Genomic DNA, 16113 nt, shown 5'->3' with positions numbered 1-16113 from the left:
TCGCATCTTTTTGCAGCAGGTGTAAGATTCACCTAGAGAAGGACTATCAGGAAACAGAGAGATCCACACATAGAAAAGAGCCTCAACCAGGCAGATCCCAATAGTTCAAATTCACAGGCCAGTCACTTTTATCCCCTAATTTCAACCTGCTCTGTCCAACTAGAATTTATTTCGTAAGACCGAGAACAAGGGGGAAAGGATCTGAACTAAAGATCACTCCCTCTCTTCTTCTTGTGAAATTACCACCTAGTAAGTGAACAGAACTATGTAAAGGTGCTACCACCTAACAGAAGGATCGCAGTGACCAGAGAATCCCCAGGAGAGGAGGGAGGAGGAGGAAAGCATTAACTGAGAAACTATTATATGCCAGACCTTGGGCTTTCAGTGTCCGATCATTCACTCTTCACACGGCTACACACAGAAGCAGATGAGACTAGATAGGCTTCTACAGATGAGGGTACTGAGCCCCAGAAAGGTTCTGCAAAAGCCTGAGGCCATCCAGCCTCCCAGTTTGTAGTGTCTGAACTTAACTCCACCTTGTGACCAACTTCCTGGGCCCCCTGCAGCATTTTCTCTCTTTTTTTTTTTTTTTTTAAGATTTTATTTATTTATTTGCCAGAGAGAGAGAGAGAGAGAGAGAGAGCACAGGCAGGCAGAGTGGCAGCAGAGGCAGAGGGAGAAGCAGGCTCCCCGCCAAAAAAGGAGCCCGATGTGGGACTCGATCCCAGGACACTGGGATGATGACCTGAGCTGAAGGCAGCCACTTAACCAATTGAGCCACCCAGGCATCCCGATTTTCTCTTAACAACATAAAAGCCAAGATGAAAGTCCTGACCTCTGATCCAGAATAGGAAAGTTACTATAAAGAAACAGTTGATGTCTTTTGGTATATTTCAGACGGTAGTTAACATAATTTACTTACTCAAACAATATGTATGCATTCTGGCTCACAAAAAAATATAAATCATTTCAGCCAATATTTTCATATCACTCAGTTAAGGAAGGTATGTTTATACGAACACTCACTTCAAGCATATTTCAAAGATCTAAACACTTATTTTGCTAGTAGAGCATGCACAGCAAATTCTTCAGCTATTTCTTGAGGGCTTTTAGAAACAAGTTCGCAGTCATGAATAAAATAATGGGTACTTTTCCCCTCGAATAAATAAAACCTCAGTTTTTCTTAATTTTACTAATTTTTAATATAAATAAAAATCAATGCTTTTTCCCATGATAGAAAGCAGACGCCAAAAAGGCATGAGACAAGCCATACCTGTGATCTATTTTTAAGTTAATACATATTTAAAGGTACACATTTATTAAATCTCATCTTAAAATCAGACCTATAATGTATTCACATGGTGTTAATAGAGCCTAATTTTAAATTTCAACAAGCTTTAAAAAAACAGAAATATAAATTGTAAAATCACGGTTAGTGTCTAGGAGGCTTTGTTTGCCTGTGTTGGTATTTTAAATATACTGTTTTGCATGTATACTTTCTTCTACTTAGCTTTTTACTTTTTAAAATATATATAGCTTTTATTTATTTTTTTGAGAGAGAGCAGGAATTGGGGAGACGAGCAAAGGGAGAGAGAGGGAGAAATCCCCAAGCAAACTCCCCACTGAGCGCGGAGCCTGATTTGGGGGGGGGGTGGGCTCAATCCCAGGACACTGAGATCAAGACCTGAGTTGAAATCAAGAGTCAGCCGCTTAGCTGACTGAGACACCCAAGCACCCAAGCTTTTTTTTTTCCCAATTGCAGTATATTTTTATAATCAGAAGTGTGCACCTTGATGAATCTTGACTTGTGTACACTCTCATTTACTCACTCTCCAAACTGGCACAGAACAAACACACAATTCTAGAAAATTCTCTTGTGCCCCTTCCCACACAAAACTACCTTCTAATCCTAGGTGATTACTTTCTAGCTTCTAAAACCATAGATTCTTTTTTACTTCCTCTTCATCTCCCTGGAAACAGGGTCATAAGCATGTCTCCTGCTCCTCCTGTCTGGCTTCTTGAACTCAGCACAATGTTGCTTTAATTCTTCTGCATTGTTGCCTGAATCAATAGTTTCTTATTTGATCTGCATATCATTTTACAGGCTGTCTTGTTAGTCTCAGACGCCCCCCATTTGCTTGGCCAACCCTCCCATCCCAGTGGAGCTCGGTCAATGCCATCTTCTCCAACTCCCGTTTCTTGATCTTCCCAGTAGTCCCTCTCCTGTTCATGGTTTCCTTCAAGCATTTCCCAGTCTGCTTCCTTTGGCATGGTGCCCCCATTTCACCGAGCGATTGCCAGGAGAAGGAAAGGAGACAAGATGGATGGTCCTCAGTGGATGAGTGTAAATGGGTGTAGCCAGGGATGGCTGATTGAGAAAAATGTTTATTTGGCAAAGACCTGTTCTCAAGATGTTCTTTCCCTTTTTCCTCTTCTGCCACCTCTTTTTCCTCTGCCGTCTCCATCCTTCCCCCTCCTCCTCTAGCTCTTCTTCCCACTTCCTTATTCCTCCCAGCTTCCCCACTGTTTCTCTTAATCTCCTTCTCCTTGCTTTCTGGACCTTGTATGTTCAGTTGTTCTATTCTTATGTAAATTAATCCATGTAAAACACACTTAATGGAGTATCAGGCTACTGAGTTCCCATAAATTTAATTATCCTTCTGCCAAGACAATGGCTAATGGGGGTTCTTGAATAGGGAATCAGGAAGAGAAGATCACTGACTCAAGTGTGTCAGTCCAAGAGGGCTGTTAGGTGTGAAGAATAATTGCTGTTGGGAAACAAGGTAAGTGCCCAAGGGCTTGAACCAGGAATCATACTCTTCTCCCCACATAATGCCTTATAAGAAGGCAAAAAGGACAATCGGAGCTCAATAAGGAAGGAAAGCTATAGATTCACAGAACAGGAACCATTAACTAGACATCCTCTCTGTGCACTTTCTGCCCACTTTAGGGCATTCAGGGAGGTGGGGAGCAGATTACAGGACATAATGAACTTTCAAGAAAAGCTGAGACTTTAAACGCAATGTCTTTGGAAAAGAGGAAAGAGCGCTGAGTCCTGTCACTGGCTCGGCCCTATAGCACTTAGGCCATTGTCCAACCAACTAAACCAATACTACCCTTGCTTTGTGAGAGTTTGAACTTGGGACAAACAGTGATAGATAAGCAATTGGTGTTGGGAGTAAAAGCCAAAAGGTAGACATAGGAAAACGGGATCAGAGGTATCTGTTGTGCTGAGGCTATGGGAAGACAGAAGTTCCAGCTGTCTCAGGGCATGATGATAAGTATCTCTGCCCCAGGTGACATTTTCAGCTCCATGGGGCTCAACTGTCTGCCTCTTCCAAGAGCTCTAGGTGACCCAGGTGAGATTCCTGCCGTAAGTCCTTATAACAAGACTGTACTACTTCAGGTGACTTCAGGGAGTCAGATAAATTAACTGAAGATTTCAACCAGTAGGCAAGCTGAGGATTATATGGCTCAATTCCAAATCTTCAGAGTTGTCCAAAGCACCCTTCCTATTTTGCATTACAGAAAACCCCACTGGAGGTCACAACAGTTGCCCCGCCCTCACCCTGGTTATTTCTGACCAGCTTCCACTTTAATCCATTCTCTCCCTCTTCTCTCACTTTCCATCGAGGAGAATGTACCCAGCCCCTCCCAGAACGAGGCTTGCCTTCTTACAAAGAACTCTGGCTTTTATTGACCACCACTTGCTCTTCCTAACTCAGTCCCTCTCCAGTAGGTCACCCATCCCAGACCGTCCTTCTGGGCCCAACCCAAAACCCTGGTCAAACCTTCTGCAACAATGAGGGAAACGAAGGCCAAACCCTCACTGGGATCACTGATTCAAGAACATTGGTCAATCTTTTAAGACGGAGGCTGACCCTGATTCCCTAAGAGAGTATGTACAGGTCTGATCGAAAGGAGTAGCAGGTGATTTGAATTTCATAGCTTTCTGATATTCTTTGACATGTCCAGCAAGTGTCTTACTCATAGTAGACTACTGGTAATGATACAAATTTCAATTCCACGCTTGGATACGATTTTGCAGGAAATATATTACACAACAGATGGTGGCGGGGAGAGAGACGGCTAGGAATCATATCCCTGGAGGTCTGCTTACACACAACATTGCCCAGCTCGCCAACTGCTCCCAGGAGTGTAGTCACTGCACCAAAGCCAGTCATGTCTTGAATAAAGTCTCTGTTTAAAGGGGACATTTTTCTCCTTTTTTTACTCCAATGAGGTAGCTCAGAATGATAAAAGTTAAGATGGGCTTTATAAATGCTTCAGGTAAATTATCCATTTCCTTCCTTTCCCTGTGTGTTTATCAGCCAGCCCAAATATTTTTCACATATAAATGAAAATGGAAATCCGGAACACGTGCAATGTAAAATGTGTAACAAGAGGTATGTGCCCAGCATGGAAAGTATCTCATAAGTGAGAAAATTATGTTCACCGTTTACAGAGCACAGCAGACAACATAACATGGGATCTTCATGCTTTGTTGATGGCTTGTCTCCCAACTGTTTAATGAAAGTGACAAAAGCCATGAGGTGTGTGGACTTGAACTGGACTGTTAGAAAATTAAGCCCAGGTGCACAAAAGAAAATAAATGTTTTATATGAGGTAAATGTTTCCTCTGATCTTCTAAATATGTTCTCCTTTTAGCAAACCTGATAGATATGTAAAGTCTTTTAAAGAGTGTATTGATTTGCTAGGGCTGCCATAACAAAGTAACACAAACTGAGTGACCTGAGATTTATTGTCTCATAGTTCTGGAGGCTAGAAGGTCAAGATCGAGGTGTTGACATTATAGGTTCCTTCTGCAAACTGTGAGGGAGGAATCTGTTTCTGGCCTCTCTCCTTGGCTTGTAGATGGCCATCCTCATGTTCACTCAACATTCCCCCTGAATGTGTGTCTGTCTCCAAATTTCCCCTTTTTATAAGGATGCCAGTCATATTGGACTGAACCTACCCAAAGGACCCCTCATTCTGTAAACCCCTATTTCCAAATAAGGTCACATTCAGAGATACAGGGGATTAGGACTTCAGCATATGAATTTTAGGGAAACATTGTGAAACTCATAATGAGAGGTTTAAAAATCAATAGCTGTTAAAGACAGCTCTCACCCATTTGATATAGGAAAACAAGCTTTCTTTAAGAAGTAATTGCTTTCTATTTTCTTTCTTTTTTAAGATTTTATTTATTTATTTGACAGACAGAGATCATAAGTAGGCAGAGAGGCAGGCAGAGAGAGAGAAAGAGGAGGAAGCAGCTTCCCTGCTGAGCAGAGAGCCCGAGGTGGGGCTCGATCCCAGGACCCTGGGATCATGACCTGAGCCGAAGGCAGAGTCTTTAACCCACTGAGCTACCCAGGTGCCCCTGGTTTCTATTTTCAAAAGAAATTTCAAAATTCCATTAGAGTTAATAATTCTAAAAGCTACCACAATGTCAACATATTCCCTTCAGGCCACAAATACACAGTTTTGTGATGGAAGACCCACCTTGGACCTCAAGCCTGCCTTCTCTGACTCAAAGCTTTGGTCTTGATTTAATAAATCCAGGGGCACTATTAAACCCTCAACATTTGCCATAACAGAATGAGGATATGGAGTAGGAATCAAGAAAAAACAGAAAACAAAAAATATTATTTTACAGCATGTCAGAATCAAAAGGAGCCACTAAAGTCACCTGACTCAACCTTCCATACATTTCTTGAGTCCCCCCAAAGCACCCACACGAAAGATTCATCCAGTTTGTGCCAGGCAGCAGACCCATCCTAAAGGCTGTCCATCCTCCTTTAAATGGCTGGGAGGTAGAAAGTTCTTTCTTATATTCAGCAAAGTGGGTCATAATTCCATCTGTGAGACCAAACAGAATCTAATTTCTCTTTCACAGAAAAATACCCCTAGTATTTGAGACCTGTGATTCATTCAGACATTCAACAAGTATAAGCTGTGTATGCACTATGTAGAAGACACAGCCTCGAGCCTTAGACTTGAGACTTCTCCATGATAAACATTCTTGTGCCTCAAACATTTCTTATGGTAAAAAAATTTTCTTCTCTTTACCATTTTGGTTTCTCTGTTCAAAAAAGAGAAATTTTTTCCCCCTTTTAAAGTATGTTTGCCCAGAACCAGATACAATCTTAATGATTACTTTTTTTACTTTGGGGGTTCAACTCATCATTCTGTCTTAGATTATTGCTTGATAAATTTGCAAAATGTTGCAATCTAATTACTATAAATAAATTCTCTTGAATTTAAGAAAACATAAAGGAGCACCTGGTTGATTTTAATGAAATTTTAACAGATTTTTTAAAATGAGTTAATATTTTATAAAACATCCTTCATGTTCACCCTGCTTTCTATAAGTTGCTTTGTTAAGAAAAATCTGATGAGTCAACAAAACCAAGAAAACTGACAGAATGGGAGAAGATATTTGCAAATGATATATCAGATAAAGGGCTAGTATCCAAAATCTATAGAGAACTTACCAAATTCAACACCCAAAGAACAAATAATCCAATCAAGAAATGGGCAGAGGACATGAACAGATAGTTCTGCAAAGAAGACATCCAAATGGTCAACAGATACATGAAAAAGCTCTCAACATCACTCAGCATCAGGGAAATACAAGTCAAAACCACAGTGAGATACCACCTCACACCAGTCAGAATGGCTAAAATTACCAAGTCAAGAAATGACAGGTGATGGTGAGGATGTGGAGAAAAGGAAACCTTCCTACACTGTTGGTGGGAATGCAGCCACTCTGGAAAACAGTATGGAGGTTCCTCAAAAAGTTGAAAATAGAGCTACCCCATGACCCAGCAATCATAGTAGTGGATATTTACTCTAAAGATACGAATGTAGTGATCCAAAGAGTTATATGCACCCTAATGTTTATAGCAGCAATGTCCACAATAGCCAAACTATGGCAAGCCTAGATGTCCATCAACAGATGAATGAATAAAGAAGATGTGGTGTGTGTATATATATATACACACATATATAATGGAATATTATGCAGCCATCAAAAATGAAATCTTGCCATTTGCAACAATGTGGATGGAACTAGAGGGTATTATGCTGAGTGAAATAAGTCAATCAGACAAAGATAATTATAATATGATCTCACTGATATGAGGAATTTGAGAAGCAAGACAGAAGATCACTGGGGAAGGGAGGAAAAAAATGAAACAAGATGAAACTAGAGAGGGAGACAAACCATAAGAGACTCTTAATCTCACGAAACAGGGATGGTGTGTCTGGGTGACAGACACTGGGGAGGGTATGTGCTATGGTGAGCGCTGTGAATTGTGTAAGACTGATGAATCACAGACCCGTACCCCTGAAACAAACAATACATTATATGTTAATTTTAAAAAATTGTTATATGTTATATGTTAATTTAAAAAAATTTTTAAAAAGAAAAAATCTGACAATATTTCTAGTTCAAGTACCTTACATGATTCTTTGGTTTCCAGAGTAGGATTAAAAGCAGAAGGATTACTTACAGATTCTTCACCATCCATTCTTACCAATACATTTTATAAAATTAAAAATGGTGCTAAAAACAGCAAGAAGAGCAGGACATCGACCTAGTACTGAGAGTGACAGCAAGATAGTGTCAGAGAAATCTTAGATGCAGAAACACAACCAGACCATAGTTTGGCAGTCAAGGCTCTGATTTTATCCCACACTAAGATATAAATCATGGACTACACTTTAGAGCTTCAGAAGGTCTTCCAGCAAAACATGTTAAGTTCTCCATTATTTATTTATTTGTTTGTTTGCTTATTTAAATGACTATTCTACTCTCCATGCTCTAGTCTTCCAATAAGGTATAGCCTGATGTGGACAAAAGTTATTCTAGACCTACATGGGAAGCTATCCTTAAGCCAATTACATACTAGGTGAATTCATTCGGTTAATTTGGCAACGTTGGTTCACAAGTTCCATGATGCTGAGGCTTAATTAAGTCAGCATGTCAGAGGATCAAAAGAATTCTTCCAAACAAGCTGAGTAAAGGATCCTTGGCACTTCAAGGCAAGATGAGTCAAAACTAGTTCCCTTCTTCAAAACCAGAATTGAAATTGGGTCCCCATCTAATACTGCTGGCACAGACTCCCGTGTTTCCAAACTCGCCAAATCTGCCAACTGTCTCTCCCCTCTTCTTGAAAATAATTTTATAATTACATAGCACTTAACCTAACAGGGAAACTATCTCCTGGCTCAGATTTACTTGGGGGGGGGAGGGCATAATTTCCTCACAATCTCATACCAACTGCTGAACTCTTCAGTTGTCTTTTTTTTTTTTTTTTTTAAATTTTTTTTTTTTTTTTTCAGACAGAAAACACAAGCAGGGGGAGAGGCGGGGGGGGGGGGGGGGGGGGGGAGGAGGCTCCCCACTGAGCAGAGAGCCCAGGACCCTGGGATCATGACCCAAGCTGAAGGCAGAGGCTTTAACCCACTGAGCCACCCAGGTGCCCCATCATTTTAAACTATATTCACTAGAACCTGCTAGGTCTTTATAGTGGGAAGAATTAAAGGCAATATTTAAAATGATCTAAGCACTACCACAAGCCCTAAACTGAGATGCAGAGATTGAAACATCATGTAGTAAAAAAAAAAAACAGTGAGTCCATATTATTTTTTATTTTTATTTTTATTTTTTAAATTTTTTTAGTTTATTTATTTGTAAGAGAAGGAGAGAGAGCACAGGCAGGCAGAGTGGGAGGCAGAGGCAGAGGGAGAAGCAGGCTCCCTGCCAAGCAAAGAGCCTGTCACAGGACTCGATCCCAGGATGGTGGGATCATGACCCAAGCCGAAGGCAGGCGCCCAACCAACTGAGCCACCCAGGCATTCCAAGTCCATATTATGTAAAAAGCAATTTTGTCAGTCTGGCATAAGTCACTTTGGTGGTTTCATTAAGTACCAAAATTTCTCCAGTTGTCCATCTTCATGTTAGAAACAAAAATTATTTTCTAATATTAAGCATATACCCCAGATCAAGAACCAAATTTATTAAATTTAAACCTGTGCCTTTTAATCCAGCTACTATGGAAAATTAAGGCCTAATGGTATCTATATCTATATATCGATATATAGATATAGATATCTATATCTATAGATATAGATATCTCCTCATAAGTTACTACCCAGCTTTCCAGTCCTTCATAAACATGGAAAAATCGAAAACTTCACCTCCCAGCAAGGTGGTTTATCATATCAAATGGGTTTGCTCCATTCATAAATATGCTAAGTGCCAATTTACCGGAAATCTTGGTACAACAGCTTAGTACAAAGATATTGGCCAGGGAATTGGGAAACCTGTATCCCAGACCTGGCTTTCCACATAACTAGTTTTGTGACACAGCAATTCACATACTCTTGCTAGGTCCCCAAAGCGCTAAAGAGAACAGCAATGGAGGCACCATGTGGGTATGAGAGCCATGCGGGTATGAGAGAGTTCATTTCCCTCAACTCCATCTACATATTATTGTCAGTTTCTAAATAGAGCAAATCTGAAACACTGACTCCTGCAGGATTTTTTTTTTTATTGTAGTAAGAACATTGAATCTGAGTCCTATCCTTTTAACAAAGTTTTAAGTTTACAACACACTATTCTTAACTATAGTTATAATGTTGAACAACAGATCTCTAGAACTTCATTTTGCACAACTGAAATTTTATACCTATGGTTTAGCAGCTACCACTTCCCCCTCTGTCCAGCTCCAGCAACCACTGCTCTAATCTCTGCTTCCATGGGTACAAGACTCTCTTAGATACCACACATGAGTGAAATCATGCAGTGTTTGACTTTCTGGGATCAACCCAGTTCACCTAGCATGATGTCTTCCAGCTTCATCCATTTTGTCACATACTTAGGATTTACCCCCTTTAAGGCTGAATAATATTCCATTGGGTGTATCTACCACATTTTACCTCTTCGTCCACTGACGGACAGTGAGATTGTTTCCATATCTTGGCTATTGTGAATAATGTGGCAATGAACATGGGAGTGCAGATCTTTGGGGTCTTGATTTGGATTCCTGTAGGGTTTTAAATTTTTTTTTAAAGATTTTATTTATTTGAGAGAGAGAGAGAGAACAGAAGCCTGGGGAGAGGAAGAGGGAGAGAGCGGATTCCCCACTGAATAGGGAGCCTGATGGGGAGCTCAATTCCAGGACCCGGAGTTCACGACCTGAACTGAAGGCAGACACTGAACTGACTGAACCACCCAGGCGCCCCTCAGTTGCTGTAGCTTTAAAGTCAGGATTACCTTCAGGGAATTTGTGACTCTAATTAAAAAAGACAAGCTAAAACCAGAAATCAAATGAACAATATCTCTCTGTTTGTCAATACTAACTTATATTAACATCTATATATAGACCTCCATGCACAAATGAATGTATATGGTGCTAAAAATATCACACTTGCCTGGGTCATGTGTCAGTGGGCCTAAAATTACGCTGACAAGAGACTCTGTTTTATTAATAACCTGAGATTTTTTCCTCCCTAAAACTCAATTTAATTTCTGTTGTAATCACCTAGAAATCACTTCAGTTAACGTATCTGATGTAATCCCCAGGAAGAAACATAAGATCAGTTTCTTTTTTAAAGAATGTGAATCTTGAACTTAAGCAGTCTTATCTTTCAATTTCATCTTTACCTTTATGTGACTTTAAAATATTATAGCACTTTAACTTGTTTCCTACTTAGAAAATGTATTTCCATTACATTCATCCTGGTTGATGCTTATCAGCCTCAGATAATGTAGCCTTTTTTTCCAGTAGTTCTGGTCAATCACGTGATTTCAGAGCCCCCCACAGCCCCAGCCACACCGTTTTGTTTCCGTATCCGTGGCCAAATATTTCTCTTCTCTTTCTCTGTTTTAAATTATCTAATAAGTTACCTTATTCTGGAACTACTCTTATTCTATTGGATGACAATTTTTTGTGATTATGCTTGTTTCCACAAGAATCCCTTCAAACATAGTAAAGACACCCCTCCTGAATATGACCAATTGACTATCTCCATAATTTTTTTAAAGAAATATGTTAGTATAATTTATTATTATTTTTTAAAGATTTTATTTATTTATTTGACATGAATCACAAGTAGACAGAGAGGCAGGCAGAGAGAGAGGGGGAAGCAGAGAGTCCAATGCGGGGCTCAATCCCAGGACCGTGAGCCCATGACCCGAGCTGAAGGCAGAGGCTTAACCCACTGAGCCACCCAGGCACCCCTAGGTTAGTATAATTTAAAAAAAACAAAACAAAACAAAACAAAAAAAACACCACAGAATTAATGGTACTGACTCAACCCTGTCACCCTTTTCAGTCCAGAAGTTAAGGGACAAAACGAGAGAGAGAGAGAGAGCATGTAGCCTTTAGCCTGTCCGATCTCAAATGGGTATGAAAGATGTTTCCTAGGTGAGAAATTTTTACCAGTTTTCAGGCTGTTATGTACCACTCAATCTGTGCTAAGACATTTTAAAAATGTAAAATACATGTGTGTCTTTTACAAAGTAAGACAGCGCAAATGAAATGAAACAAGGTGCTGCAAATTGGTGCGAACAAATTCGGGCAGCTGCTGCTGGGCTAACGAGATTGGAGGTTATCTTCCAGCTCTGCTGAGTCTTCAGCCTCTTCCTTTAGGATAATTGAGTGCTAATTCAAGGGAAGGAGGCAATGGACCAAGATAGTTTTCATAAAATATGAACACTCCCCAGCACATGTTCCTTCTGGCAGCTGCTTCTTCATGAAAATTCTGAAATGCATAATCGCATCCACGGTGGAGTTAGCTGTGTCAAATCTACCAGTCGACCAGCAGCAGACCATGATTAATCCTTTAGTACCATATGAGGCCAGGATAACAGTAATGCAAGACAAAATTAAAGCTTTGGCTTAATTATTTAATTAAAAAAAAAAAAAAACTGTATACCTTCCTAAGGAGTTTTCTGATTCATGACAAGGATTGAGGATTATAATCCAAGGTACGTTTGTGTCCATAAAATGTGGACCTGTGTTCAATTGCAAAGGTTTGGAGTGTGTCCTTGGATGTACTGAAGTTCTAACTCTCTAAAAACAGTATTAAACAGACATGTGTCCAATGGTTTGCTGGGGTTTTTTTAATAATAAATTACAAGTTATGGTTGAATACAAACCTTACGTTAAAGTAAGTTCCTACCTGAGTTAGAGAAGTTGCTCTGGATATAAAAAGAACCTGATTATCTAAACATCTAAACGAAATAGTTGCACTGCAGACCAACAGAAGATTTCTAATTTATGGCACTCAGTGGATGTATGATACTCTAAATCTAAAATCTATAAATGCATATGGCAGAAACCTGATGGATTTCCCTATGTGTTTATTTTTGGATATTCATTTCTTAATGAACTGCTGCCAATTCGCTAGCTACACTGTGGTGATCCAGAATTAGAGCTGGATCTCAAACAAGACATCCTGTTGGAGGAGCCCATAAATTCAGTCTTGTCTGTCATGGGGTCAGCTCAAGCATTCCACACAAAACCCATGGAAAGCTAATCGATCTGTTGGTTTTTCATATTACGTTTGTCACACAAATAAAACAATCTTTACAGCAAGAGACACCCATCTCTATTACTGAAAATTCTGGTCACGTGAATAGCGTCTTCAAAGTTTTAGCATTTCACCTTTATCACGTGGTGCACTGCTTACATAGTCAACAAGAGAGTTGCTATGGTAGTATTGGATTTCCTTAAGAAATTTTGATTTGGAGGAACCTCACCTCACCTCTGCCCTCATCCACAAGAATCCATAACTTGTTCTCACACTTTCTGCTTTCTCCAAGTCTCTCTAAGGTGTCCTATTACCATCCCACAGAACGTAGAGAACCTGTGATCAAGAATTGACAAGCTCCATCTCATTAGTGCCTTTTCTAATCATCAGGGGTGACAACCAATGATAAATCATGTCAAAACATAAGATTCTAAATGAGGAGAGGGGAAGTGGGGGAATGTAATGTACTCCGAGAATAGATATGTTTTTAAAGAATGTGAATCAGTGGGCATTTCACTAAACATTAGGTTTATTCACCTAATGTTGAAATTAAAGAGAAAGAGAGACGAACCTGAGGGCAGGGAGTGCTTTGAGCTAGATGGGGGGTGTGGGGGGAGGAAGGGATGGGGTGGTGGAGAAATCCCAAGTGAAACACCCCAAAAAGAAGGAAATGAAGAGCTAATCATCTCTCAGTTCTGTTCAGTTACTTCCTTTATCTATCAAGGAATAGAGAATTTGTCTGAATCCCAAGAAAGAAAGAAAGAAAGAAAGAAAGAAAGAAAGAAAGAAAGAAAGAAAGAAGGAAAAGTTTGGCATCGCCAACTCTTAGTTCATTCCCATGCAGGAGGACACTGACTCATACATGAACTCTGCAAAGCAGGGCTGGAGGGAAAGCAGAGAGAGCTAGAAAGGAAGGATCATGGAGAATCACTGCAAAACTCATTATAGTCCTTTGCTAGATGGAGAGTCCAAGAGGGGCCATTCCCCTGGGCTCTCCCCACCATAAGGGAGGGGCTCAAGAACCCCAGAGGTGACTCTGTAGCACCACTTCTGGCCACAATGTGGAGAGGAAGAGTCCATAACCCCTTGTCAGTTTACCTCCACTCTCTGCTAATAGGAGTGGCTCTCCCTCTGAAGAATAGAAGACTTAAAAAAAAAACCCAAGCAGGGGGAAGGATTGTTTGGCATCTACTGTTGCCTCACAGGTCAGGCCAGTCCAGTAAAAATACATGGAAATAAGGCCTTTAAACAAATGACTGAAAGAAATAGCCCAGGCTCAGCTTGATGTATGTGGTGGGATTTTTAGTTTTACCAAGCAGTCAGGCAAAGATGTGCTCATTTTTACAAATTTCCTGTGATGAGAGAAACTGACTGAAATGTGATCTGACAGTGGGTCTGGTTCTCATTGCTTCAAAAGCTTGTTCAGGAAGGAAACTGCTGAACTGAATGTTGAGGCATCAAAGATGTTCACAAGAAAGTGTCTGGATTGGTTCTTTTCCCCCCAAAGTATTTCACTAGTCAAAATGTCAGGTTTAATCTGGAAAAAGAGAATTAAAAAAAAATCAAAATGATGTATCTCTCCTCCAATTCTGACAAACACTAGAGCTATATTAGACCAGAATTTATGCCTTACTTTAATAATTAAAATTGAAGTGACAGATTAACTTCCATTTTTATAGTTTTTGAAATCTCATTTCATTGCAAATTTTAAATTGTTTTGGCAAGTAAAACTATCTGGAACATATCACAACATGTTCAGTCTCCTCTATTTTAAAAAATGAACTTGTCCTAACCCTTCTTGCCTCATTTACTGCCTTATTCCCTTCAAACTCATGCTTCTTTCAAGAAATCTATTTTTTCTCCTTCGTCTTCACTCTCCAGCAATGGCAATTTGGCATTCTTTGTGTCATGACTCCATCAAGGTCACCAATGTCTTAGCCTTGCCCAAGCCAAGAGATACTTAGACCCATTTGTCACATTGTCCACGTCCTCCTTGGAACTCCCCCATTGCCTTCTATGACACCACCCACTGTGGCTCTTCTTCCTCTCCTGATTCTCCTCCCACTCCACTGATCACACCTCCTCCATGTTCAGTACTGACAACTATCCTTCTGCTCTCCCTTTAATTGTCTCTCTTCCCCAGAGATTCTTTCTCAACTCTTGTCTTTTTAATTTGCAGACAATCATGTTGGTGAGTTCAAATGGGTCCACAGCCTCAACCGTTGCTCTGAGCTTTTTCTTTTCACCCATTTTCTTCTCCATCTTATTGTGCCTGGAATGCACCTTCGAGACGTAAGTCAGCACAGTGTTGGGCACATATGCATATTAAGTCCCAACTGAAGAGTGAATGAATGGATGTATACATCTGATGTACAGAAGTGTTCTTAGCTCTGCTAGGAGATCCAGGGGCTGGGTTTCTGAAGGAGAAGCCTGGATTACATTCAGTCTTTCAAATGCAGTAGCTCAGAACTACTCTGTGAAGTCAGTATCATCATCATCCTCTTGATGAATGATTCAAATTCAGGTCTTTCTGATTATAAAACTGATGTTGTGTTCCACTATATTATGTTGGCACACACACACAAGAGTGGGGAGAGAGAATCGTTCTTCTCACTTTTCAAAAGAATACCTTGCAGCTTCATCACCTCAAGGACTCTACTGTAATAGTGGAGTGGAGAGGCTGTGTTGAAGAGCTTGGCATAATCCAGCCAAAGTAATATGGCTCCAGGAAGGAGACAGCTACCAAAAGAAGGACAGGCTAAGTAGGGCTGAGGTGCTGGGTGGCCTATAGGGGAGAGAGAAGGTGGTTCTATGTCGGCAGTATTTAGGTGACCAGATGACAGAATAATTCAGCCATGCCCAGAAGAGGAAATTACTTCTTAACCTACTAGACAATGACTTCCTTGGGGCTCCCAAATATCCTCACCAAAGGGCTTGTCCAGGGGACCTAGAGTACCACACGAGTCTGAAGCAAGATGCAGGAAGAAAGAGTTTGCCACACAAAGTTTTGCCTTTTGAAAACAGTGGCTCTTGAACAGGTCATGAAATTTATATGACTAGAAATACTGGTATAATTTTCTTGCTTTATTGAAATAAATAAATCATGTTTTAGAATGTGATGACTCTTCTCTTTTGAGCTGAAATGTTTAATTTTGTAAGTACACTTTCCAGAACGGTGAGAGGAAATGCATCTGAGAAGCTATTAAGATTTTATCAAACGTTATCAATTCATGACACAGAAGTGTGTCACATACGTGAGTGAGAAGGATAACCTGAAATAATTACAAATAGATTTTTGCTCACAGCAAACCCACAACAAGCTCTCTTAATAAATAGTCTCCTTTTACTGTAAAGTTGAATAAGTGAAAGGGATTAATTCATGGTCTGAAAACACATCTCAGCAATGCTCAAGGGACAGTATCTCAACAGACATCTGGAGAAGCCACTGATTAATTAATAGATTAATTAATCAGACGGCTGTAATCCTAGGAGAGAATTTAATTGTTTGGATTAATAACCCTACTAATTAATCCTAAAAATCAACAACCTTACAGTTGAGAGAATGCT

The sequence above is a fragment of the Enhydra lutris genome, unplaced genomic scaffold (assembly GCF_002288905.1).
Source record: "Enhydra lutris kenyoni isolate GAN:26980312 unplaced genomic scaffold, ASM228890v2 scaffoldscaffold17, whole genome shotgun sequence".
Taxonomy (NCBI): domain Eukaryota; kingdom Metazoa; phylum Chordata; class Mammalia; order Carnivora; family Mustelidae; genus Enhydra; species Enhydra lutris.
The sequence above is the reverse complement of the archived record's forward strand: the minus strand, read 5'-3'. Positions refer to the sequence as shown.